The sequence below is a fragment of the Lontra canadensis genome, unplaced genomic scaffold, assembly GCF_010015895.1.
Source record: "Lontra canadensis isolate GAN:19392208 unplaced genomic scaffold, GSC_riverotter_1.0 scaffold105, whole genome shotgun sequence".
Taxonomy (NCBI): Eukaryota; Metazoa; Chordata; class Mammalia; order Carnivora; family Mustelidae; genus Lontra; species Lontra canadensis.
The window spans coordinates 3,173,162-3,197,242 of NW_022631099.1; the positions used below are offsets into that span (position 1 = coordinate 3,173,162).

Genomic DNA, 24,081 nt, shown 5'->3' on the forward strand with positions numbered 1-24,081 from the left:
AAGAAGAAGAAGAAGAAGAAGAAGAAGAAGAAGAAGAAGAAGAAGAAAGAAGAAGAAGAAGAAGAAGAAGAAGGGCACACACTCATTCCCTTATTAAAGTTCCAGAGGCCTGAAGTCCAGAATCAGGCCAATCAGGCTGCAGCCCGAGTGCTGGCAGGGGTGGTTCCCTCTGGAGGCTCCAGAGGAGAATCAGTCTCTCTGCTTCTTTTTTCCTTTCTCTCTTTTTTTCTTCCTTCCTTTCTTTCTTTCTATGATGGATGCTGTGCTTATTCCTTGGCGTGTGGTCCTCTGTCATGTGGCCGTTCCTCCCTCTATTTCACTGTCACACCACCTAGCCCAGTGCGGGGATGGGGCAGGGAGTGGACACTCTTGCCCCACCTCCCTTATAAGGATTCATGATTACAACATGGGGTCCACCCAAATAATCCAGGACAATCTCCCCGTGTCAAGGTTTTTAACTTGATCACATCGGCAAAAGCCCTTTTGCTATGTACGGTATCAAATTCTCAGGCTCCAGGGACTGGACTGGGGCCATCTCTCAGGGGCGGGGCAGTACTCCGTTGACCTCACTCCCGGAATCAATGATGTCAAGGCCACAACCAAAGCCCCCCCACCCCCCACCGAATCAGCAATCTGAGGTTTCCTTGGGCTTTAAGAGTCAAGTACTTGCAAATGATTTCCTTTTAGGCAAAAAACACAAAAAACATTCCGGCATACAAGAAAGGAAACGAAAGCCAATAGGAAGCCTTCCCCAAGGCCTGCCTCTCACCCGGAAGCCTTGTCAGTAAGTATTTCTAATAAACGTTCGTGCTTGGTGGGAGATCCCTCGCACTCTGACAAATTTCTCCTGAAATCTGAGACGTCTTGTTCACAGTGGTAGCTGGAGCACACAGGTGCCCAGCTGGTACTGTAAAACCAGTAAGCATTTAATTGAAACAAATGACTATAATAATAGTACATGATCCCCGCAGGCCGAGCGCCATCACAGTTTTAATTATTGAGTTAAGAGTCAGACTAATTTATCCTTTTAAAGCAACAGCCGTGTTCCTGGTTACACTGATCATCCTGTTATGAATATGAAGCCACCAGCAGGGAAGGGTGTGAATGGAAAGCAATTTGTCCCCTTCAGGCTGGTTTTGTCTTGGAAGGAAGGTTTGCCAAACAGGGTCTCTGCGACACTGGGTCTGGGACAGCCCTGCCGGGTGTGTGAGACTTCTGTTCGGCTTGGGCTGGGGGCTGTGGCCCTCACGCCTCCGCTCAGAGCCTGCGCAAGTTCCCCACTGCATCCCAAGAAAAGCCCAAGTCCTTACTAAGCCACAGGCTCCTTGACGGACTCCACGAGCAGCACCAGCGGTACCCAGCCCCTCTCTGGCCTCCCCCAGCCCCTGAACTCCACTAGGGCACACTTGCCTCCGGCTGTCCCTTGAAGACACCCGTGCGTGTTTGAAGCTCAGGGTCCTTCTCTAGCCCAGGGTGATTTTGCGCCCAGGGGACATTCAGCTATATTTAGAGACATTTTCAGTTACAACTGGGAGATGCTACTGGCATCTGCTGGGTAGTAGGCCAGGGCCGCGGCCAAACGACCTACTATGAGCAGAACAGCCTCCCACCACGAAGAATGATCCAGACCAAAATGTCTGGAGCCCCACGGGTGGGAAACCCTGGCAGTTAGCTATTGCTTCTGTAGGGGACGTTCTTCCCCAGCAAGGGGGATACCTACCAAACGTACTCCCTCACCTCCTACCCATCCCGTCCAGGTCTCCCCTTTCCTACTTTCCTTGACCATCTTCCCCATACTGCCTCTCTGCCCCTCGCCCCCCACCTTCCCAACCCCCTTCATGCTGCTGCGTTCTTCCTTCCAATGCACTGATCCCCTGTGAATACACTCTGTGACTTCTTTATTATTTTACTATCCATCATCTCGCTCCCCCTGCCAGAGTGTGGGTTCCACATGGGCTCCCATTTTCGCTGTGCTCACCCAGGGATTGCCAGCACCAGAACAGTGCCAGACACACAGGAGGGGCTCAGTGTAGGCTTGTTGAATGATCTGCTCAGGGTGCTTCCTCCTCCAAGCCCTACATCCACGTGGCCTCCACGTCGGGCAATACCTGCTCCTCATGATCTGCCCCGTCCTCCCCTTCTAGCCCAGGCTCAGCACCAGTGACTGTTAATTTTGTGTCCACTTGGCTGGGCTAAGGGGTGCCCAGACAGTGGGTAAAACATCATTGGGTGTGTCTAGAAGAGGCTTCCAGAAGAAATTAGCATTTGAGTTGGCCAATGAGTAAAGAAGATTCCCCTCCCCAGTGCAAGTGGTCATCAGCCAATCCACTGAGGACACCTGCATAGAACAAAAAAGAACAAGAAGGCAGAGGAAGGACAAATTCTCTCTCTTCTGAAGCTGGAACATCCATCTTCTCCCTCCCCCAGACATTGGAGCTCCGGGCTCCAAAGCCTTTGGACTCGGACTAAATCGTCCCACCAGCTCTCCTGGCTCTTCCGCCCATAGATGACACATCAGGGGACTTCTCAGCCTCCGTTAGCACAGGAGTCAATTCCTATAACAAATTTCCTCTTATATGTATGTCTACATACGCTGTTCTGTTTCTCGGGAGAACCCTCACTAACATAGAGCCCATTCCTTTTTCCAGAACAATGAAAAGCCTCTTGCTGGGCTGCTAGGGTGTCTGTCTAGCAAGAGTTCTGGGGTCACTCCCGTGGGCCACCTTGGCCCATGCTCAGATCCTCAAGGCCAGAAGCAGAGGCCTACCTAGTGATCTGTCACAGCCCCCGGGCCCTCACGGTGAGGGCCCAAAAGCCACAAAGGCCCTGAGACACAAAGAGGGCAGGCACAGCCCCTGTCACTCAGGAATGGCCACTGAATCCAGCGGGACAGATGAATGAGCCAGCTGTGTCACAGTGTACGATGCGTTGTTAACGCACCCACCACGACTGTCCCGTGGGCTCACTCAGCCACACAACAAATGCAGCGTGTTCCCTGTGGCCTGGATTCCTGCGACGCAAACTACTCCAGCCCCATGGACAGGGGAAGGCTGTACCTCGGGGGGTCCCATTCAGCCCCACGAGATTCTTCCAGCATTTTAATACGATGTGCCACCCAGGAACCGCCTCTGGCCACCGAGGACACCAACTCAGTGAGCCCAGCAGGCGGTGGAGGGGTCAGCGTTCTCCCTGTGCCTGTTCGCCCCCACTCGCCCCCCCCCCATCCCGCCCAGTCACAAGGTCTGGCATGGAAGATTTTTCTGCGTGTTTCTCTTCGATCTGTACGCATGTTGTCCCTTTCCCCACAACCCAGCAGCAAAAAGGCCTCCTTCCCCACTTTCCATGAAGTTGCCTTTGTAGTTCCTACTGAGAATTTATTTAGTAAGAATTTAACATCTTTTTTTTAATTGTGCAGGTACGAGCATTAGGATCTTTATGGTTTTCTGTTAATGCTGTAGTTTCAAAGTTGCGTAGACCTTGAGAGGTTTCCCGCGGCCCTGTTTTTCCCATAAGCCCCATCATTTTTAGGATTTTGCAGGTTTTGCAGAACTGCATCTCTCATATCATAGCAGAAACATCTGTATTTACTAAATATCTGCTAAGTGCCAGGCACTGACGAGCACAGATCTCGTGATGAGTGACACAGGCGCTGTCCCAGCCCCCACGGAACGGACGGTCTCGTGGGGGCGACAGGCGTCCATCAATTCCACGCACCAACCATCAGGCAGGCGTAATGGTGACAAGCTCTGGAAGGAAAGTCAGGGACCACAGCGAGTTTGTTGGGGCAGACTGGGGCTCTGGAATGGCCTCGGTGAGCAGGTTAGTGGGGAGGCTGGCGGAGGGCGAGAAGGATGAGCTTAGAGATCCGGGAAGGGGCCAGGTGGAGATGCTCCGTCTGCACCCCGAGGGTCACCAGGAATGATTTGAGGCAGGCCAGTGCCTTCAATTTTAGAAAGGCCAGCTTGGCTGCTATGTGGCAGGGGGCAGGAAGCAGCTAACCCGTGAGAAGTGACATAATCATGACCGCAGGTTCGGGTAATGGGATGTACGAGCTGGCTGTGAGAGAGGCTGAGGGAAGGGAGAGAGGCAGGATTTGGGACTGGTCCTGGCAGGTGGTCCAGGATGCAGATCACTAAGGATATTCACAGGCTGGTCACAGGGGAGAAGAGATGTGTACAGCCGAGAGGGGGTGGTGGTGGTGGTGGTCAGCTGCCAGCAGGCTGAGCTGGGCCAGAGCATCCAAGTGGGGTCTCCAGGTGGGGGTGGTCAACTACATGGTCTGCTCTTTAGGGTGGGGACTGAGCAACGGAAACTGTCCCTGGAGGTACCCAGCCACCAGGGCAGAGAATCAGGCCGACAGGAAGGGAAGAGGGGGAGGGGGCTATTAGAAGGGGTGGTCTGAGCAGCAGAGGAAGCCAGGAGCTGCACAGTCACATGGAGGACGCCAAGAGGGAGGGTGTTTCAGGAGGGAGGGAGTGGCCCCTAAATGTCGGGTCTGAGAGAGGCAGCAGGTGCCCCAGGGATTTGGCCATGTGGAGGTCACTGGCGACCGTAAATGGAACAGTTTTGTAGTTGGGGGGAGGTAGAGGCCAGAGTGAATGGGAAGGAGGACAGACAGACAACCGGGGTTGGTGACCCTCCCTGGGAGGCCCACTGGGACCATCAGGAGAGAAGCCGGACGGTGGGCAGGTGTCCAAGGACGACCTTCTGTGTAGATGCTAAGGGGAGAGCACAGTCATGGACGGTGGGTGCTCCTGTCCCAGAAATACAGTCCCCCCCACCCCGGGACGTGGACTGTAGAACTGAGGGCCACAACAACATGATGCCTCTTGCCGGCCTCGTTCTCATCTTCAATCTCAAGTGAGCCTTTTAACAAACCCTGTGAGGTAGATGGGGCTGCGCCCACTTTACAGATGAGCACATGGAGTCCCAGAGCAGTAACATCAGTTGCTCCTTGACCCTAACCCAGGGTCTGCCTGACCCCACAATCTGAGCTCTTCCCACTCCTAAGGGCAGAGGGGTACGTTGCAGGCCCTACTGGGCCACGGTCACAGCACGCCCGAGAGGGAGACGTTCTGCCATCGACCAGGGGAGTCAGCACAGCCTTGCTGCCTGGTTTTGACTACAGCTGAGCTCTTCTGTATCTTTGTGAGGAACGGGGGCCTGGGGAATGTCTGCGGGACAAAAGCAATGAAATCCACCAGGAAACTGCTGTGATTAGAACAGAACTGGAGGCTTGCAGTCCAGAGTCAGCATGACAGTCACCCTGAGTGTCTGGGGGCTGCAAGGACTGGGGTCCAGGCAGGGATGAAGCTGGGGGAACCTGGAGGGCAGATCACAAGGGGCGAGAGCACACTCATGTGAGCTCCGTGGAGCCCAGATGGCCCAGCTGATTTCCTGTGCTCAGGACAGGAGCCCCAAGGTAGGGGTCAGGAGGCACCCAGGGCAGATGTAATAGATAGGAGAGCACTGAGAGATGGAACAGGTGCCCTTGGACACAGGGAGCTGATTACCAAGACGACCTGTCCAGACTGTAAAACCTCTGCCTTCCTGAACTTGATCTTCAGGGCCAGTTCTGAAGGGGGCCTGACGTCCTGCCAGCAACACTAGGGCAGAGCCACATTCTGCAAGGGTGCACCTGTTTGTCTGGCATCCAGCCTTTGCTTCCCCTCCTGAGTGGCGGGATGGCTGTGTTTTATTTCCTTACCACACTGGAATGTAAACTCCGCGGATCAGGACTGTCATCTACTCATGGCTTGAGAGATGGCTGGTACATAGGAGGGGCTCCATAAAAGTTTATGGAATGAATGAAGAGTGCCGGAGTGAGCTCAGTAGAACAAGGCTGAGAAATGCCACGTGTCTTGCTCAATGCCACGTGTCTTGCTCAAGGTCTTACAGCCTTAAACACTGGAGCCAGGGTTTGGGATCAGAAAAGGGGATTCTTTCCTTCCAGCAATAGCTCCCCAGGGACAGATGCCCCTTTCCCATTACCAGTCCAACCCCCAAGCCAGGCCACTGCCAGTGGCCCTGCTAGACCCCGAGCCTCAGCACCTCCCTCTGGGGACAGGGCAGCTGTAACGCCCTATTGGTCCAGTTCCCTGTGCCAGCAGCCAGCCTTGTTTGCCTCCCTGGGCCCTACTCCCTTTTCAGGACTCAGCTCAAATGTCACGCCTCCAGCCCTTCACTGGCTCTCCTACCTACACCAGTGTCCCCCAGAGACCCTGTACTCTCATGGCACCTTGTTATTTTTTTTCACTGGCCTTGCCATGGTTGTGATTACACCTTCCCTGCCTGTGTGCCTGATTCTGGCTGTGTGCCATGAACTAGGGACTGTGGCCACTTTGCTCGGGGCTTTTTCTCCAATGTCTAGCCCCAGGTGTGGCATACAGCAGGCCCTCAGGAAATGTGGAGGGAATGAGCCGGGTAGACCTGGGTGCTCTGGGCCCCAGAGTGGCAGCCTTCCCAAGCTCCAGGCCAGCCCAGCTGATACCCAACCCCTACATGGGAGCTGCCTCTTGCTCGTCCCTCTCCAACATTAGAGTCATGCCCACCTGGGCTCCCGTTCCTTCAAGCCTCATCTGCTCCCTACTGGCAGTCCTGCATCTTGGCCTTTGCTTATGCTGTTCCATAACATTCCTCTAAGTCTAGAGCCTGGCTGGAGTCAGGTGGTCCTGGCATGCTCTGGGTGAGAAGACCTTACCCTGAAAGACCTGGATGACCTTGACCAGCCACTTCGCCTTCTGGGCTTCCTCAATGGAGGGGCTCTAAAGGGGGCAGAAGTGGCATCAGATTTGCATTTCAGAAAGGTATACCACCTGCCCCAGTGGAAGGGAACCAGATCATGAATGGACCAGCAGGGGAGAGACGGAAGCAGGGAGACCTGCTCACAGGCTTCGGAGGCAGCCCAGGCCATGACGGGGGAGGTCTGAGCTGGTATGGGGCAGCGGGCAGGACGTCGGAGCAGTGCGGTCGGGGTGACTCAGGAGGCAGGCTCAGCATGTCTCAAAGATTGCAGGTGGCTGGGACCCACAGGAGAGGGAGGCACAAGGAGAGAGAAGGGTTACTCACCCCTCCTCCTTTACGCTGAACATTCTACATTCTGAATTAGCACATGTGCTAATTAAAACCATCTTTCCAAAGAATTTATTATAGGATATTCCAAGCTAATTATAAATTCTCTGTAGCTGATCCTGAGCAGTTTGCTAATGCAGTGTTGAAATCTCTTTGGCCACCCTCGTTTAAATTATTCATCAGGCCCTGCAACAGTTGTGAACTGTAATTTAAACAGTCAGCTCATGAATATTCAATTAACACAACAAACACTGGCGTGTTTTACTGCCTTGCTGCTCAATATTTTGTATCCTCATCCGTGTTTACATGTTTTTATGAACTCTCGAGAAAAGTATTGCCTGTTGAAGTCCCTGGTTAAGCCAAGATTGAAATGCCTGGGAGGGGCTGGAGGTGGCCGGCCAAGCATCTGACTCCCTTTCTCAGAAGAGCTGCAGGTCAGGCTGGGCCGGTCCAGGGAGGGGAGGCCCAGAGAGGGCAAGGACTGGTCCTCAGGTAACACAGCACATCCAAGGCACAGACGGGGCTCAGAGTTCTGGGGCAGTTCCCGCTGCCTACGCTGCCACAGAGTAACCAGCGGAGGGGGAGCAGGGACATCTGGGTTGTTTTGCAACCCAGGCCGGCTCAACCCTTAAAAACCAGAGTTCCCGCCCCTCCATGGCCAGGTCACAGGACTCTGTGTCCCCTTGCCCTGGGGTGAGTTTTAGGGCCCCTACAACCTGTAAATAGTTTTGAAGCTTCCACAAATGGCCCCTCACTTATTCTCATATCCCTCCTATGAGGTGGGCACCATGATGACTCCCGTTGTTTACAGATAATATGGCAGCTCAGAGGACCAAGAAGTTTGCTTGGTGCACAGCTCTCTTTTCCTCCCTCTCTGAGACCACACCCTCCAAAAACCATTTCCACAATGTTGAAGGAACCCATCTCAAGACAGTTTTACATTTGAAAAAAGTCAGAAACAGCCTCAAGGCCACTAAGAGCATCGTTTGCGTTCACAGTGGAATAGCCACACAATGGAATGTTACGCAGCCACTAAACACAAGAGTGTGGTTTGCAACTTTGGGCATGGAAATACGTCCCCTAGCTACTGCTGCAGTAAATCGTCAGGCTGCACAGATCAGCTCCAACAGAACAAACCACAAAGTCCAGGAGAAGGACCCATATTACATCTTATTTATGTAAACTGTATGTGTGTCATATGCAAAGATATGACTGAAAAGATACCTAATCAACAAATGGTTGGGTTAATAATAGTTATTTGTGGATGGGGCAGTTTAATGATCTTTTCTTTCTTCTTTGTGTTTGTATGTGAATTTTTTTTTTTTACAATAAACCATGTGCCATTTTTATAAAAATCAATAAATCTGTTTTTTAGAAGAAGAAGAAGATGTAAGAATACCTCAATTCAAATTTAAGATAGGATACAGCCAAAGCCATACTCAGAAAAAATGTAAAGCCACCAACCTTTTAATCATTAAGCAATAATTAAGAAAAGTAAATGAAGTCAAGAATCTAAAGTAAAAAATTGAAACATCTACAGACAGAGAGGAACTAATAGATGTAAAAGGGGAAATGAATACCTCAAGAAAAAAGAAAAGTAATAGGATTAAAACATAATGGTTGGTTCTCTGAATAAAATGAATGAAACAAAGTAGAGAAACCAATAACATGAATGAGTCCCCCATACAGATGAGCATGAAAAAAGAGAAAAACTACAATATACAAATTTAGGAATATGAATGGGATGTAATTACAGGTACAAAGGCCATAAAAATTATAAGATGACACTACATGTAATTCAGTGGTAATAACTGTGCAGATCTCCATGTAATGAACTACTCATTTTATGAAGATGGTATGACCTCTATGATGGTTGTATAGATTATAGTATAATCTGTATTTTAACTCAGAAATAAGAGAAAACTATTCCATATAAAGAAAACTACAGATCCAGTCACTATAAAAAAATGTAAAAGATGGGGCTCAGTCAGTTAAATGTCTGTGTCTTGATCTCAGCTCAGGTCTTGATCTCACAGTGGTGAGTTTGAGCCCTTCCGTGGGCTCCAAAAATGTAAAAGAAAAACCTTAAGTAAAATAATAGTGCCTTAGATCCAGCCTCACATTTAAAAAATACATAAATATGTACATATTTTTAAATATGTGTATATACATGCATATCATAACCAAGTAGAATATATTAATACTGAGCGATCTATTAACAAAATTCATCACACCCCAACATACTAGGGAAGAAAAACTATATGATCATCTCAGTATATACTTAGTAGGCATCTGATAAATGGAAGAGGTCTTGAACCACCGGCCAAAACAAGAAGGAAAGGCCCAAGTACAATTTTTATAGATGGGCCAGTTCCCCATGTGGGTAGGACCCAAAAAGTGGGTGGTGACTCCACTGGGGAAGCTTGAAAGAGAACAGAGCAGGGGCACCTGAGTGGCTCAGTAGGTTAAGCATCTGACTCTTGATTTTGGTTCAGGTCATGATCTCAGAGTTGTGAGATCAAGACTGGCATCAGGCTCCATGCTAGGCATGGAGCCTGCTTGGGATTCTCTCTTCCTCTGCCCCTCCATCACTGCATGGGTTCTCGCTCTCTCTCTCTTAAAAAAAAAGAAAGAAAGAAAAGAAAAAAAAAGAAAGAACAGATCAGAATGATGTTCCCAGCAGGTGGGGCTGTGAGCCCTGTCTCTGATCACCCACTTTGTGCGGAAGAAGGAGCAGGTGAGACTACACTCAGTTCTCATCCTTCACAGTTCTGGGTTCTGATTAGCGAGCGTTGAACCACTGCTCCTAGGGGAAAGACAGGGCTAGGTTCCTGGGAGCCTCCGGTCACAACATTTTCATCTACCAATCAATATATGACTTTGTTTTATGTGTGTTTCTGTTTACAAACACCTTGTTTGATAGATAGTTGACTTACTAGCATGGAGTTCAAGGCTCGGTAACTCATGCCTGAGCACACCTATTTTCTCTGTAAAACATCTCTTGAGTTTAGAAGCACCAGGCAGCCTGTCGGCCCTTGCCCGGGGACCACTTTAAACGGTGAAATGAGCCACAAAGTGCAAGAAAAATGTGGCACTACACAAACTGCAAGATAAATCCTTGTTGACGGGAAGAAAACGGAAGCAAGAAGGCCCAGCCCTGCCTTGTTCGACCCCAGCTGGGAATGTGCATGTGGAGAGACGTGAATTTCCTGCCGTTTTGTGCGTGTCTGCAGATGACCGTGAACATTCCGCGAGTATTGATTTTGGGGTCAGAAATAAATTTTAGCTCGTAGATGAAGTGGCAAATAGAGAAATCCGCCAATAATGAGGATGGATTATATCCAGATCCACAGCAGCAGCCAAGGGCCTGGCGGTCAGTCAGGGTCTAGAAGGAAGAGAAATGTGAGCTTGGAGACAAGCAGGTCTGGGGGAAGGGTGTATGGATGGAGATAGAAGAGTGAGCATGAAGTGTGATTTCTGAACCACGTTTTGCCAGCCAGAAGGCATCCATCATAGAAGAGGCACTGAACAGTCAAGTGGACGGAATGGTTCGGCCCATTGCCATCAGCCAGCCATTACCACCAACCACCCCCAAACGGCCCTGGGCTCCTGGATGGAGTGGCCTAGGTGGCAACCATGGAGGTTCTTTATGGCCCGGATGACAAGAACTCCCCTTCGCCAAGGCCGATTTAGCTGCTGCTGCCTCTGAATGTACACCCCATCAACAACAGAGACCAACACCGAGCCCCACACGTGACCTTATTCCTTGAGGGGAGCCTCCAGACCCTGGATGGTAAGTCTATCACTCTGGGCCCTTTCCACCGCAGACAAGCCCGCAGTGCATCCTCCCAAGGAGAGACATTCTGGGCATGGTTGGCCTCTCCTGTCTGCAGGACTTCAGCCCGCACTGCTCCCTGGGGGTGGACAGAAAGCCCGGTCCACAGGCACGGAATCCCGCATGACACGGTGCACCATCGAGGGCCCACTCATAGAGAGGGATGTGGGAACAGACCCTCGTCAGAAGGGTCTCCTGGCCATAGCACACGTCACCGGCCAGAAGCCAGCACCCTCACAGGATGCTGGCAGGGCTTTCTAAAGGGGCAAAGCCCTAGCAGGGAAACACTGAAAGGATGGGGTACGGTCCTCCGTGGTGTGGTATGGGCATCGCACTGGAGACCTCCATGTGGTTCTGTGAAGAGTACACGGATCCAGAAACCGAGAAGTGGCAGCAGAAGTGGCCCCGCGCATTATCACTCCCAGAAACACCCCCCCCCCGGGGGGATCTGGTGCTTCCGGACTCTGCGATGCTGGGCCAGGCTGGGTTGGAGGACCGGGTCCCCCCAAGGGGTGTATTCTTGCCAGAGGACACAACAGGTATGGCTGCTGCCAGGGTCCTTGGGGCTTCTTACGTCTAGGGAGCAGCAGGTGAGAAGAGGACTCACCGTCACTGCCGGACAATCCATCCTGATCAGGAGGAGGAGGGAGGGCGGCTATGACTCAGGGGGACAGATCGTGTAACACACATGTAACCCAGGTGACCCCCCGGGGCTCTTCCTGCCGCTCCCTTCCCCATCGCCACTGTGAATGCATAGATGCAGCAAGCTTGAACGAGTGCCAAGGACTCAGACCTTTCCAGAGCAGGTAAGACACAGAAGCCACAGAAGCCACCATATCCATCGAAGGGACAGCTGACGGAGAGGGGAGCTGTCATTTGCTCCACTAAGTTTCCTTCAGAAACAGGGGTCCAGGGAACCATGGAGAATCAGACCTGTGTGGCACAAGGGGCCACAGAATGCACTGGTCAGCCCTCCAAGCCCCAGGCACTGCCCTCTCCCCACCGGCTCCATGAACAGGCTCTCGCTGAGGCAACCCCTGGCAACTGAGCACATGCGGATACTGAGGCAGCACACATCTCCTCCAGGGGGTGACACTGGTCTGAGGACTCCCCACTGGCCTTGCCAGACCTTTCTGGGAACTGTGCCCCGTCCAAGATTCTTCATACCCAGCACCCCTCCTCCCTCCCCTCCTTCCACAGGCGTCAGCCCTGTACCCCCCACCTCCCACCTTCTCTTTCTCCCTCTCAACAAATCTCTTACCTGCCTGATCCTGTCTAGGGCTGCTTCTTGGTGGATTCCCACTAATGCCACCAGAATCCCTTTGTGGGAGAAAACTGTACACCTCTGGGGTTGAGAAATGTGCTGTGCCCTGCTTGGGGTGCAGGGTGACCCCAAGGATGCTCAGTTCAAATCAGAAGGCCCTAACCTAACCTCTAAGGAAGTCAGGTGCTGTGAAAGGAGGAGCTTCCATTCAGCTGACTTCAGCGGGGCCTCTGGATCTGTAGGCCTGGTCAGGGGAGACGCAGAGGCTGAGGGGAGCACAGTGGCAGACAGAATGGAGGGGGCCCAACCCTGAATCTGCCGTGCCGGCAGGGACAGGAGAAAGAGGTCATCACAGTATCAGTGGGCCACTGTCTGTGGTGGGCATCCCCATCTGACCCCCAGGGAGCCCACTTTGTCCACCAATACCTGGGCACGTGGATCCCTTGGGAGATCTAGAAAGGCTGCAGAGTTCTCCGTGTGGGTGGGCGGGGAAGAAAAACAGAGGCAGCGCATACACGAAGCGCGTGGAGACTAATAGCATTGTTATGGCTATCATGCTGAGCATTTTATAAGCATTATAGCATTTAATTATCAAAACAGCTCCATACAGTAAGAATTATTAACATATCCATTTTACACTAAGAAAACTAAAGTTCAGAGGCGGTGGGGAGCTTGCTCAACATGGCAAGCAGCTGGAGGCACTCAGATTTAAATCCACTCCTCTTGAGGTCCAAAGCCAGTGGTATTAATTCTGGCAAAGTGCTGACCTTCTTTCAGCAGAGCAGTGGGCAGTGGACACAGAGACATGGTGTGAGTGTCTAGGCTAAACGGCCACAGCAGAGGCAAATCCCCTATGCTCAGAAGACAGTTTTGTCCCCAGTGTCATTGGCTGGCCACTGGTCACTTGCACTGTGAACGCCTTCTTGGGTGGCAGGCCTCCACCATGTGTTGGGGCACCGTGAGCCTGTTCCCTACCACACGGAGGGCTATGGGAAGGTACAGTTCCGTCCAGTCTGACCGAGGTCTCAACGGTGAAGATAGGCAGAGGAGGGTGCTGTCAGTTTGCTGCTGGAATTCTGCTCCTCCTCAGCAGGGACACCGCAAGTATATGTCAAGTTCACAAGGCAGGTAGAAGGGAGTGGGGAGGAGGGGTCTTATGTGCAAGGGTGTAGGGGCGAAGGTCTGGGGTTCCCAAGGGAGGAGTCCTGTGGGATGGGGGAGTGGCTATCTCAGGCTGACCCTTTGGGCCCTGGATAGTAGCAGGAGGGCATGCTTTGCTGCATCCTTTGACCCAGGCCCCCATTCATCTTGTCCAGCTGTTGCCAGTGCTGGTGGTATCTAGCTTGAGTCTGTTTGTCTGGCTGCTCACACTCCAGTGTCTCCTGGTCTCCAAGAACAGGCTTCACTGACTGCCCCGTACCCAGCACCCAGGCACAGTCCCCCATAAGCAACTGGCAGAGCCTGACCTCCCGGTCGCATGGAGGTCCCTGTGATCTCCCTGCCCTGGGTTCCCCCTTCTTCAGCCCTACTGTGTTTTGTTTCTACTTCTGTGGGGGCCCAAGAACCTCACAGGGATGGGGCATTCTACAATCTAAGATCTGGCCTGGAGGCCTTCAGATCCAGGCTGGGCATGGCCCTCATGCCAAGGGTCTGCTTCAAGGCCTGAGCCGGTGGGGGATGTAAGGGGCTGGACAGAGTCTGGAAGCACCGCAGAGGTGTGGGCTCTCCTTTCTCTAGTGGAATAGGTTTGCAACCATCACAGGTGTGCCACAATCCTCAAGGCAAACTGAGAGAAGCGACGGTTCTGCGTACCCTAAAACGATGGAGAACTTGGTCCCCCACTGAGGCTGATGCAGCCCAGGGGTGCTCGGCGGCATCACGGTCCACCGGGGTGGTTGGTTAAACACAGGCTGAGGGGCTAGGATGGGGCCTGAGAATCCACACGGCTGACAAGTGCCCAGGGAATGTTGGTCCTACTGGGAACTCATTACAGACAGAGGCTGCCTGAGCCCAGGCAGATGGACTCCTGGATGTACTGAATGCCAAAGGTTCGCACACAGCTGCCCCCTTAAAGTGATGCCCTTGGCCCCTGGCTTATCCGAAAGAGATGCCTCAAGGCTACAACATCACAGGCCCCCGCTCCATGGGACAGGCCCAACCCAACGACAGGCTGTAACTACTCACCTGCAAGTTCCTCTCCTTTGGCCTTGCTACCAAGAGTTTGGAGAAATGGCAACTGGGGCCATTTTTGTCCCTCCTACTACTCTGTCTCAGGTGAGAGCTCTGACCTTCCCTCACTGGCTGGACTGACAGGGGTGAGAGCCCAGCCTCCAGTCCAGAGGTCCAGGGCTGGGCCTAGGGCAGGAGGTGCTTCTTTCTTCCTTCCTCTCTCTCTTCCTTCCTTCCTTCCTTTCTTATTTCTTTCTTTGAGCGGGAGAGAGAGAGAGTACGAGCAAGGGGGAAAGGGCAGAGGGAGAGGGAGAAGCAGGGAGCCCCATGTGGCACTCGATCTCAGGACCCTGATTTCATGAGCTGAGCCGAAGGCAGACACTTAACCCACTGAGCCACCCAGGCGCCCTGCAAGAGACTCTTCTGTACAACACTGAGGGCACAAAATACTTGGGGTCAAGGGAACGAGGTTCTCATCCTGCCTCTGCCACTTCCTGGCTGTGTGTCTTCAGACAAGCCACTTGCCCTCTGAGTCTCAAGGACACATCTGTAAAATGAGGATAATTCCGTCTCCCTCCAAGATGGACAGGAGGGTTAGATAAGGCGGTTAGATAACCCATCTGGCTTACCGGCCAACGAAGACAGAGGCAGCACTCCACAGTCTGGGAAGTGTTGATACGGGCAACATTTGTTACTCAGTCGGTCTGCCAGTCACTTGACAAACCCGTCTCAGGCACTGCTCCAAACCACATGCAAAGCTACGCACCAGCATTTTATGAGCACGTCTGACTCTAACAATCACCCTGTGAGGTAGAGAGCATCAGCCCCCAGCTACTTGAGGCTCAGAGAAGGCGAGTAACGAGCCCCAGAGCCTCTGGGTGCCCCAGAGCACCCAGCAGGGCAGAACAGGGACCCCGGGACAGCAGGCTCCCCGTGAAGCCCTATTGCCCGGGCACTAGGAGGCCCCATCCCAGTGGCAGCCACAGCCCAGCCCAGCCCCACTGGTGCGCTGAACTCTCCCGCGGACGCTTCTCGTCCAGATGCTCTCGTCTGCGCGGCTTCAACAGTGCACCGACGCTCTCCTCCGGAGCCTTAATATTTAGATGAGTTTTATTTGTCTTGCTGCCTTTTCTAAAGACTCCGAGCTCTAAATGGACAAACCCACAAGATGAGAGAGCGCGCGCGCAGGAGACTGACTTTTTATGATCCAGCCAGAGCAGGGGGAGAATGACTCCAATAGATCTCGAGTTTATGTGCTGCAGACATTCCGCGGAGCCAGAGATGGGTTCCCAGCAACGCCGACGGTACATTAAAAGCTCATTTTCCCAAACATGGTGCTGAATATGCACTCGGAGGAGAGGGCCATTATGCCGGCTAATGTCGACGCTGCCGCTGACGGATGCTGCTGAGATTTTCCCTGAATTCTCCCTCCTGACTCGCGAGCAGGTCTCCGAGGGAGAGGGGGTCTGCCAGGCTTGGCATCTCACCCAGAATGGAAGTTAAATGCCTGACCCTTGCGCCGCTGCGGCCAGAGGGTCACGGCTCCGATTAGCAGCCCGGGGTGGGGGTGGGGGGGCGGGTGGAGAGGATGGCCACCAGAGGGCACCTGAGCGATCATAAAACATCACGGACAATCCTGTGGAAGGGGTGGCAACTGGGTATGAACAAGGAAGTCTGGACAGGTGTGAAGTTTCCTCTTTTCCGGCTTCTGCAGCTGTTCTCTGGCCCCCAGGGCCCAACCCCAATGCCACCTCCTCCAGGAAGCCTTTCCTGCTACTACTCTCCTCTGAACTCCCCAGTATTCACCTGTTCCTTGTTCCTAACCCTAGCCCTTCCTACTTCGTGCTATGCTTCCTTGAGGACAGGAATGGCTTGACTCGGAGCCGAATTTCGAGCGTGGGTCTCAATCCCGGCTGGTCCACTCCCTCGCTCACTCCTTTATTCATTCACCCACTCATTTAAAGGCTGTATAGGTTAGATATTGGAATACGTGGGAGTCAGCCTGCCAGGGTTCGAATCTCGGCGCCACCACTGTGTAGCCAAGTGATTCGCCTCTCTGTGCCTTGGTTTCTTCCTCTGTAACGCGGCAACAACAAGCGTACCTCCTTCTCGGGTGAAAGACGAAATGAGATAACAAACGGAAAGGGCTTAAGCGGGTGCCAAACACATCATCAGAGCTAAATAAATGCTAGCAGACTATAGTCAGAGAGAATTCAGACACTACGTAGGAGAAAAGTTTGCCAAGAGGAGATGGGGTCAAACTAGATGTGGTCTTTGCTTTCCGAAGGCTAAGATAAGGCCTCTCCGACCAGAATGAGCACACACAGCGTGCCCAGGGGCTGGCCTTTGTGGTTCCATTCTTGGACATGGTCTGCATCAGAAAGCCACCAGCGGGAGGTGTGGGGAAGTGTTGATACGGGCAGTGAGGTTGAAATGAGAGCCACAGGACGAGGCAGGTGGACACCACGCGAAGATCATGGCTGCTGTGACCCGGCGGCCGCTCCCCCAGGCTGTGAGCCCTCCGGGGCATCTTCGAATCCTCTGTGGCTCAGGTTTCACTCTTCGGGCAACCTCCATTCACCTGTGCACAGTCTGGAGGGTGCAGAGAGCACGGAGCTCGGAGTCAGAGGCTCAGATTCAAGTTCCAGCTCCACCCTTCTTCTCAGGATGTGACTTTGGACGTGTAATCTCTCTCCTCCCATTCATTCGGTCAATAAACAGACAGGGAGGGTGATCCGCTAAGGAGGCCCTTGGCCAGAGGCTGGTGCCAGAGAAAGGCGTGAGCACAGACTCAGGCTTCAGGCTGTCCCAGGCTGGCAGCGCAGACGGACCTCTGAATGGACGGCCGCCTGCCTCTGTGAACTCAGGCTGCTCCCACCTTCATTTGCACTTTTCATATACTGTTCATCATGGGGTTTGTTTGTTTGTTTGTTTTTGGTGGTGATTTTGATTAAAAAAAAAAATCTCAGTAAGCTACCGTTTATCTTGATTACTGAGGTTTTTGGTGCTCCCTCAAATATTTAGATTGAAGACAAGTGCCTCGCTTGTCTCACTCCACTCCACAGAGGATCCCGATAGCCTCAAAGAGAAGGTGACTTCTGAACTGGGTCCTAACACAGGAAAAGGAGTTCAGCAGGTTGACAAAGGGGAAGAGCCTTCCCAACAGAAGAAACAGCAGGCAGGGGTCCTCACCCAGGGCTGATTTTGTCCTCCGGGGAACATTTGGCACTGACTGGAGACATTGTGTGTGTGTGTGTGTGTGTGTGTGTGTGTGTGTGTGTGTGAGATTTTGACGGACGGTGGCATGATGCCAGAGGCCAAGAATAGTGGTGGAAGCCATGGTCACTGCCAGACATCCTAAGTGCCCAGGCCAGCCCTTCCCCCGCCCCTACAGAGAACTTTCCCACCCAGATGTCGGTAGTGCTGGGTTGAGAAACCCTGCACTATAGAGCACAGAGGTGTGGGACATCGTGGCATCACGCTACCTTGGGCTGGTTGCTTGGCCTCTGTAAGTCTCAGTCTCTGCATCTGAACAATGGGGATACCAACGGGTTGCTGGGAGAGGTAATGGGACCAAGTCTGTACACAGCAGGTACTCAAAACATGCCTACGCCCCCTCCTTTTCCCCTTTGAACACGCCTCAAACTTTAGAGCAAACAGTTCTCAGAAGAGACAGCGTCCCTGGGTTCCAAAGAAAACTGGGACACGGAAAAGAACACATTCTGTTCTTTTCCGACCTTTCTCTTCGTGAAAACCACGAGTCTTATCTCTCAACAAATGGGAGCCTGCTCACAGAGAACTAGCCTGTGTGTTGGCTTATCACTGGCCTGAGTTTTAACAGGGAGTGAATTTTTATGATCGAGTTATAAACCTTTGCAAAAACCATTTTTAAACTAAAAACCGCTGACGGCTTCTTAACTACTATAGTTGCTAAATTAAGCATGAGGGATGGGGTGGGCGGGGGTGGCGGGTGTGCAGGAGAGGGTAGAGGAAAACAAAAGTGCCCTAACAGAGTTACTGGAGGTAAAATAATGTTCATTAAAAATAGAAAAACAAACACACACAAAAATCTTTTGTGTTCAACTTCACACTCGTACATCATAATGTTCCAGTAAAAGGCCATTTCCCCCTGAGATAATAAAAGAATTGAATTTTTCCTTATCGGTCATCTATTTTTCTAGCTGAAGCTATTACTCCCGCTCTGGGGTTGCTAGGCAACAAGAAATATTAATAGTGGCTTTTATTAGCTTAGCTTTTGCAGCCGAGTACCAGAATGAGAAAATGGGAAACATAAATGTGTTACATAAATCTTTCAACCTTTCAGAGCTGGTGTTAGTCTCTGTTTTCATAATGATTTATTGAAGTGATGGTTCATTTATGAGAAAAGGGAGTGCAGGATAAGAAAACGGAGCGGTCCCCTGCAGGAGTGTTTGAAAATAAATAATTATAGCAGGAGAGCAAAAGCTGTTTAAAGCCATTTTTCTGAGTTTTATAAAATGTAAAAAGACATATTTCTTTCGCTTACTGCCTCTGAAAAAACAAGGGGCGGGAGTTTCATCTGGACTTGGCTGCATATAAAGAAGGTTCTGGGCCTCTGGTTTCCCCCACTTAAGGATCCTCAGGGGCCTGTTGTGAGATCCACACACCCGTTCCCACCCCCAGAGAGGAACGAGATAAAAACAGGGCCCCCGGAGAAGCCCAAGCCACAGGATCTCTGGGAGCCCCTTGCTCTTACCGAGATCCTGCTGCTGGTCAAGCAGCCCGGAGAAGTGGGGTTTGAGGCTCTCGCCTTCTCGGCAGGCAGTGGGACCGTCACTTCTCAGCTGCTTTCAACCTCTGGGCCCCGACTGAGGTCCTGGTGGAGGTAATACACTTCCCTCCAGCCCACTCTGCAGCTGGGGCCCTCTCCCTGAGCCCTGCACCTCAGTCTCTAACCTGCTTTTCTCGACACACACCTCTGGGCCCAGGCCCTGGCCGGTGAGCCAGCCTGACCACTTTCTGCCCCAACAAAGCCGACTCCCAGCAGGTCTGGCTGGACAAATGGAGATATGAGGCTGAAGCCACCCAAAGCCCATCAGCAAAATGAATAACATAGTTGCCTGTATTTATGAGGAGGGCCTACTGTGAGGCAGGCACTGGGCTGAGCACTTTTCCTACCTCTGATCACTGAATCTTCACACGTTCCTACGAGGCAATTTCCTCCGTTTTACAGATGAGGAAACTGAGGCTCATGGAGGATTAACCCCTCAGTGTGAGTCACAGGGTGGAGGGCAACACATGGTACAGCTGGGTTTTGAACTTGGGTCGGCTTAACTCCAGAGCCCACGCTTCTAACTCATGGGTGATACTAAACGCCAAGAAAACAAAGGGACATAAGCAAAACAAAACGCTTTCACAATAGATTACGAAAATGGCCACGAATCCCTGCCCTCCCTGCATCCACACTCTTCGACAACGTGACACTGACATTTCTCCCTTCAACAAGTGGGGCCTATTCCTTCACTTTTTGAATCTAAGCATGGCCATGCGCCCGGCTTTGACCAAGGGGACATCAGCAAATGCGATGCGAGGTAAGGTTGGAAAAGTGGTTGCATCCTAGTGCTTATCCTTCCTTAATGCTATTGGGAAACCCGTGCCACGTAAACAGGCCAAGGCCACCATGGGATGAGAGACCATTGGTCGCAGCTGGCCTGATGTCAGGCTCGTACTTAACCAGGCAGTCCCGGACAAACTGCAAGTTGGCCCCAGGACCCAGCCAAGCCAGTCCAGATCAAAAGACCTACGGACCCAATAGAATCAGAAGAAATAGTAAGTGTTCATCGTTTGCTTTAAGCCACTAAGTGTTGAGGTGGCTTGTTACACAGCAAAAACTAGCTGATAACAATCATAAACCAAAACAAACAAACAAACAAAAAACCTTAAATGCATTAAGGACAATAAAACAAATCGGTTGGGTTGGGGCGGGGGGTCCTCCATTGCCCCTGTAGCTCAGTCATCCAGACAAGTTTGGGGGGTTGTCTTTGGTGCCTTTTCCCCAGACTCAGGAGGGCAAACCCTGCATCTCCACTTGTGAGAATCACACAGAGGTGGACCACATCTCCCAGGGGCAGGAGGGATACGACAGGGAAGGGAGGAGGAGGAGTTTGGAGAAGAAGAGCAGAGAAGAGGAAGACAGGGGGATAGGTGTTAGAGGAGTTTAACAAGGACCTCCCAGAGTCAGTACACAGGCCCTGCTCCTAAGCCCTGACCTCGCAGGAGGCACAGATTCCCCAGGACTTGTCTGGCAACATCCAGCATTGTCCCTTCCCAGGAAAATTCTTCTTTGGGTATGCCAGAACCATAAGCTTGAACATTTCCCAAGGACGACTCCAAAATAAATTATTTCAGACTTAACAGAGGCTGCTTAATAAATTCCACTCTTCTAGTTTCTTTGGGTATTTTAGAAACTGATTTATACATACAATATCTCTCTCAAAATGAGACAATCAACACAGGATAAAATTATTGAGTTATGAAAATAGGGGTCAGATGGAGGTGCAGTGCCTTAAATTAAACCGGCAAAATGTATCTTTCATACTAAATTGACTCTTTTTGTCTTGGAAATGAATGTTTAATCAGTTAAGACGCTGAAGTCGAGGGAGAAGCTTTAAGCATATTTAATTTTGTAAGAGGTGCCCAATTCCAATACTGCACAGGATTCCTGCCAGCAGCCATACCTTAAAAGCAGAAAAGCCAACTGCCATGCATGTCAGGAGGCCACCAGGCCGGGACAGGGGACCAGAAGGAATCGGTGGCCTCTGGGCCCAGAGCCAAAAGGGCTTGGCACAAATGAGATGGTTGTCAGCACCCTGGCCTCACCCACCTCTCCAGGGACGACATCCCTGACACATCTCAATCTGTGCAAACAGCATCTGTGACCTGCTGGCCAAGGGGCACCTTTGGGGCCACCTGTGGCCCTGCGGCCCAGCTGCTCCATCTCTCGAGCTCCTGGTATATCTGAGAGGTGCTCAGTAGCAGACAGAGCTGGGCTCAAGTTCTGCTTTGGTTTCTTAATAACTGTGTGACATTCTTTCACTCATTTACTCATGCCGTGTTTCTAGAACCCACTATGTGTCAGGTCATCGCTTCCTAAAGGTGCCTCTTCCGGGCACACACAGCAGCGTACCCTGATTCTTTCAGAGTACTTGCTGCTTTCCCAGAAGTGCAGCCTTTACCTGCCTCTCACCTGCACCAGCATTCCTCGAGGACCTCGTAGAGCCAGGGCTCAGAACGATGCCTGGGACCTAGAAGGCTCTTCATAAAAGTGCTGTCCAGGGGATCACCAGGGTAGGTTGAAAACAGCCCCCCAAAAATGTCAGGTCCTAATCCCTGGAACCTGTATTTGGGGGAAAAGTCTTCGCAGGTGTAATTAAATGAAGGTACTTGAGACGGGTGAAATATCCTGGATTAACCCTAAATGTTATCACAGTGTCCTTATGAGAAAGGCAGAAGAGGACTGCATGGACAGAGAGAGGGCCAAGTGAGGTCGGAGTGATGTGGCCATGGGCTAGGATAGCCAGCCACCTCTAGAAGCCAAACGCAGCAAGGGAGGGACCCTCCCCAGAGCTTCTGGAGGAAACTCACCCCTCCTGACACCCTAATGTGGGCCCCGCAATATGGATTTCAACCTCTAGTCTCCAGAGCTCAGAGAGAACCGGTTTCTGGCGTTTCAAGATACCGCACTGGTGACAATTTGCTCGACCGGCTGCCGGAAGCCGATACAATCACCTGCCTGCTCTGAGCCTCCGCTTCCCGACGGAATGATACCCGCCTCGCTCGGTTCTCGGGAGCAGCGTGTAAACAGTTTGTAAAGTCCTCCGCACTGCACTTGACACCTAGCAGGTGGCCACACAATTCCACCATCGCCCTCGGGATGCATGTCCACACACGCACAGATGCATGCCTGCCTCCTACCGCTCGGACAAACTTGAAAAACTTGTCTCTAAGGGCAACTTGTCTCTTCACCAGAGAGGCCCGACAGAAGGACATGATGGACGTGTGCTTATCGAGTTTCCCATTTGGTCCAGTCGCCCTACCCTGGATAAAACAGTTTGGCTTCTCTTTCATTACAGAACAAGGGAATATAAAACTCAGTGAGCCCTTGACACGTGATTAATGGAAGAATGAGAGCTATCTGAATTTGTGAAGCATCTTTACCCTGAGCTAGTTTTAAAGAAATTTGGAAAATGACTGCAAAGTGCTTATTTGGACCAAGCCCAACCAAAACATACCCGAGGAGGAGTGATCAGAAGGTCATCTCTGACATACAGACCACATTCTTTGTCATTATCAGAGCTATTATAAGCAGGTGGCCCTACAAAGTTATGTGCAATCTGTTCCTTTAGGTAAATGAGACTCATGGGAAAGACATCCCTGTTTAGTTACAGTGGGAATTCACTTTTATTACCAATCATCCCAATAATAAAGATTCCCTGATTGTTTACTCTCTGCCAGGCGTTTTTCTAAGACTTGGCACACATTATCTCCAATACACTTCACTGTAGTCTTGAGGTGGGTACAGTTAGGATCCCAACACAAGGGAATGAAGCTCCAGAGGAGGACCCAGGACCCAAGGCAGGTCCGTGGGACTCCAGAGCCCACACACTGGGCACTAACCCCCACACTGTCTCTCCTGCCCATTGGCACCAAAGGCCAGCAGGACCGGAACCCAGGACCACAGCCATACCGGCCCTTATATTCCAAGCCTTCCCTGGGGCACATGCCCGAGGGGTCTGCTGGCCCTTCCCTGGCTTGTGCTACCATAAGCCCCCAACAGGGACACTCTGGAGTAGTGCCCTTCTGTGAACAAGGAGCTGGGCAGGCGGCTAATGCACATCTTTCTAACAAAGTGGAATTAAAACGGTACGGCTCTGGAATCTTCAGGTCTCTTAGAGAAGAGGAAGCCAAGGGCCTGCATTGTGGTTGGGCCCCAGAGAAAAGTATTCCTCAAGAAATGGAGTATTGGTTTCCACTGAGCACTTTAGTCCAACCCGGAATATTATAAAATGTGGAGCTTGAGTTGGCTGCCTCCCTCTCCCCTCTGTCCCTCCTACTTTTTATTTCTTACCTGGATTCAAAGAAGGAAAAAATGTGATGTAGCTCACAGAAATACATAGGGGACCTCAGCTTTTTTTTTTTTTTTTAAGCAAGGAGATTTGGTGGTAACAAGAGTAAACAGTAAGTAAAACACTGTCAACACGGTTATAGTACACACTGTCTGTCTGAAGGCTCCAGGCATCGGCTAGAATTGGGCCACACCCGTGGCTGTGGCCTCTGAGCATGGTCTGCAGAGATAAACACGAGCAAGCCAACACCATGTGATGCTGACAGGGAATCAGCTGTGCAGTCCCTCCTCCCCTGCCACAGATGAGTCTGTGACCCAAGCTGACAAAATTGAAGATTGCTTCCTCCTGGACACAATGCTGGTTGGTCCAGCTGTGCTCCATCATAGTCCTCCCTAGAAGATCCAAACTGTCACTTGCCAGAGATGTCAGGGAAGATGTGGGTTGTCAGCAGCCATTATGCCTGCTGTGTGGAAATGGGCATGGGATAAGGCCCTAATGATGCTACTGGGGTTTCTGGATCCAGCCATACCTGAAACCCCTCATCCACCCCCTGGATACTTCCATCTTTTTTGCTTAAGCTAGAATAAGTTTTATTCCTGTCACTTAGGAATGAACTTAAGAGTCGTGAGTAGTATATA

General features: G+C 51.6%; 1 protein-coding gene across 6 annotated transcripts in view; it reads right to left on the reverse strand.

Moving 5' to 3' along the window:
- The window catches only part of TOX2 (TOX high mobility group box family member 2), a 129,085-nt gene that overhangs the window by 19,517 nt on the left and 85,487 nt on the right, over positions 1 to 24,081 (reverse strand). The gene's annotated exons all lie outside the window — the stretch shown is intronic.